Source organism: Gymnoscopelus braueri (assembly GCF_963280865.1).
Source record: "Gymnoscopelus braueri genome assembly, chromosome: 19".
NCBI lineage: Eukaryota > Metazoa > Chordata > Actinopteri > Myctophiformes > Myctophidae > Gymnoscopelus > Gymnoscopelus braueri.
The window spans coordinates 35,965,227-35,969,216 of NC_137621.1; positions in this window are offsets into that span (position 1 = coordinate 35,965,227).

Here is a 3,990-nt window from a genome sequence, read left to right on the forward strand (position 1 = left end):
AATGAGTCCCTGCACTTTCTTAGGTGTTGGTTTGAGGTTGCCATACATCTCGACAAGCTCATCGTGGTTAAGGGCGATATCTGGCTGTATTACCTCCCTCCAGCAATCGATCACATACATTGGCTTTTGCACAAATTCTTTGTGTGCAATCTCCATCAGGATCTCTCTGAGTGTCTCAGCTGTGACTCTCCTTCGACATTCATAGTTGGCAAGGACCTCCAGGTGCTCATCGGTGTCAACAGAGGAAAAATCATCAAGAGCCATCTGGAGCATATGATGATCTTGGCAACTCACAAACTGCATGAAGGTTTCAAGTAGGTCACTGTACACTGTCCCATATAAGATCTCCTCCACAAGAGGGAGAGCCAGCTTTAATTGGTAGGTTTATAACCTAACAGGTTGACCGCCAAAGGGGAGAATTCTCCCCTTTTCAGTCAATGGTGTTTACCGCCAAAGGGGAGAATTCTCCCCTTTTAATTATTTTTTTTAATTTAGTTTTTTAATTCCTAAAATGTTTCTCTAATTTTTGAGTATACATTTATAACCCTAACCCTAACGAATTAGGAGATATACAAAATAAAATAAAAATCCATTCACTTCAATGTTAAAAAATAAACGGACAAATAATTCAATTTTTTTCTATAAAGAATGATTAAAAACCCTGGTAGTGGGTGAATAAATTATGAATAAACTCCGGCAGTCAATGTGTTGTTAAGAAGAATTCTGCCAATGGCCTTCCAAGTGTCACTCTTGAAGTCATGCCTGATGAAAGGAACTTTCACTGTTGTTCCTACTGTACAACGATCATAAAATTCTTTCCAGAAAGAACTATATACATCTCTCTCAACACCTAAGCCACTGCCCCTTTCCTCCGTATTATCAGGAAGAAGTCGGTTTATAATCAAGGGTTGTATCAGCACAGCTGGATGCAAGAATACATTGATCATTTCATTCAGGCAGTTGCCATGGTGTATGGTTACTTCAGAGGTCCTGACGTGGAGAGCTGACTGTGTAGGGGTGCAATAGACGTATGCGACGTAGAGGGTGTCTGTTGTGGGGGCGTGTCCCCGGACGCACATGATGGAGTGTGGTTGTTGTGGGGGCGTGTCCCCGGACGCACATGATGTAGAGTGTGGTTGTTGTGGGGGTGTGTCCCCGGACTCACATGATTTAGAGTGTGGTTGTTGTGGGGGCGTGTCCCCGGACGCACATGATGTAGAGTGTGGTTGTTGTGGAGGCATGTCCCCGGACGCACATGATGTAGAGTGTGGTTGTTGTGGAGGCGTGTCCCCGGACTCACATGATTTAGAGTGTGGTTGTTGTGGGGGCGTGTCCCCGGACGCACATGATGTAGAGTGTGGTTGTTGTGGGGGCGTGTCCCCGGACTCACATGATTTAGAGTGTGGTTGTTGTGGGGGCGTGTCCCCGGACGCACATGATGTAGAGTGTGGTTGTTGTGGAGGCGTGTTCCCGGACGCACATGATGTAGAGTGTGGTTGTCGTGGGGGCGTGTCCCCGGACGCACATGATTTAGAGTGTGGTTGTTGTGGGGGCGTGTCCCCGGACGCACATGATGTAGAATGTGCGTCATTTACAACTAAACGTTGCTCTCAAGAATGTTTTTGAAAACATTTGAAGTGAGAAATAGACAATGCAGTAACCAAAATTGTATTCTATTTGATCCACTACACTTCCTTGTTTTCCGAGGCGACCGTTTCCACCCAGCACACCACTTTCATTGCCGTAAGCAAGGAAAATACTTGCTTAATGTATTATATGGGCATGCCCATATATGGTCATATCGGGGGATTGGCGGTTCTGGAAAGTCCTTGAGCAGTGGTAAACATCTGTGGAGAATGTGTGGGGAATTTCTGAAGAGTGCAAAAAGTAGTACAGACTAAATAATTAAATGGCAGGTGTGGGGACTTCGACAGGTGTGGGGAATTTGCCAAATCAAGCTGGCAATCAATTGGCTCATTTGGGGAACGGCCAGAGCCTTTTCTGGCGGTTCTGGATAACTGCCTATCCGACCGACTCGACACCGGGCACTGCACTCCCTCGGGTCGTCTAGGGACGTGTGTGGCGAATTTGAAGTTGGTAGGTCGAACGGTTCTCAAGATACGTGGATTACAGACGTACATACATACATATGTATAGAGATTCCCTGCATTTATTGTAAGAAGAAAGAAGATAGAAAGAAGAAGATCATTTGTGTTCAGCCTATGAGAGAGGGACTGGCAGCTATTTACAGGGCCAGGTGTGATCTATTTAGTTTTAGCCAGGTGTGTTTGATTTAGTTTGAGCTTTTAGTTAGTTGTCAGTTGAGTATGTTTTGAAGCATTCGATGAGTGAAGAGCTATTTTCTTTTTGACATATTATTCCTTGTTTTTGACTGTGTTTTTGGACTGCAAAATACATCATCGAAGATACTTTTCTCAATTTGGACTGTTAAACAGTAGTTCTTGTGAACCAGTTTTTATAATAAACACCCTTGAAGAGAAGAAGAAGACCACTGTGGTGCATTTTTACTGATGACAAAATAGCAGATCCACAAGCTGTAGATCAGCTATTTTTGTGCTACTTTAGTGTAAAACACACACGCACGCAGGCACGCGCGCGCGCGCACGCACGCGCGCACGCACGCACGCACGCACGCACGCACGCACGCACGCACGCACGCACGCACACACACACACACACACACACACACACACACACACACAATGTGGTATACGTGCTTATTGTACACCAGCTGGTTAGTTAAATAGTAATCTGATAACTGTGACCTGGCTGAACTATGAGAGGTTATACAGAGGCCTGAACTATGAGAGGTTATACAGAGGCCTGAACTATGAGAGGTTATACAGAGGCCTGAACTATGAGGGGTTATAAAGAGGATAACAGACCGAGAGATGGCAGCTGTAAACAAACACAAATGCTGTAAAATTACACATACAGTGCAATTTTGGTCTCAGTGTCATGGGAACCTTCTTTAAGTAAATAAATTAAAAATCTAATCAAATTAATGCCAGTAATTAACAAATAAATACCCAATAGACGGGTGTCAGGGCGGTGGGTGTGGGTCCCTCTCCACTCTACAGATTTGAAAACCTCTGGACTCAGGGACTGAGCTGGGCCATTAAGTGTATGGGAAGATGGGCTCCTGAAATGAGAGAGACGGCCTGTTAAGGGTCTGGAGGAGAGTGTGATTTCAGATTTCAGAACCTAAAAACATACTGGGTGTGTCAACTGGGTGTCAACAGCTAATAATGTTTGATAAGGAGTGATTTATATCAACATTTGTTTGGCAGTTTTATGGAATGTAAGTTACATACACCTTTATCAGTTTAATGGAAACTTATTCAGAAGTTTTGTTTAGAGAAATACACTTTGGCTAAGCAAAACTCATTTTGTAGCTCTGGTGCAATACTGTAATATGAAATATTAACTGAAACAAGCGTGGTTGCAGCTAAAAATGAAAAGGCAAACAAGTTCAGTAGTGTCATGTCACCACGTTGATTTGTTCCATGTCGCCCTCCAGTGGACAAGGTGTATCATAGCAGGCTTACTAGACGGTCGTTGAAAAGCAAGATTTTGCATTTTGTGAAGATTCTGCCAAATATCTTGTGTAGGAAATGACAATATATAGGTTGTGCCAAATCTGGCAGAGCCCTCGCACACATTGTGGTCGATAGTCCAGACGATAGTCCAAACTCTCTCACTGGTGATTTGACCCACAACCATATTCTTCTTGTCTAATAATTAACCCTACCTTTCCACTTATTAATCAGCCAACGGTTGAAAGGTGATCTGTGTTGTCCCCGCTTATACAGGCCATTGACAATTCCCGATTAGCTGTGGTTAATTTACCCAATGGAATTTCCCCCCAAATGCCCGTTTATTGTCTTTGTCCATCTGACTAGAAGGAACCGTGCCAGCCAGGCGGCCCTTTCAGCATATCAGGAGGTGAGGAATTTAGGAAAGCGAAAG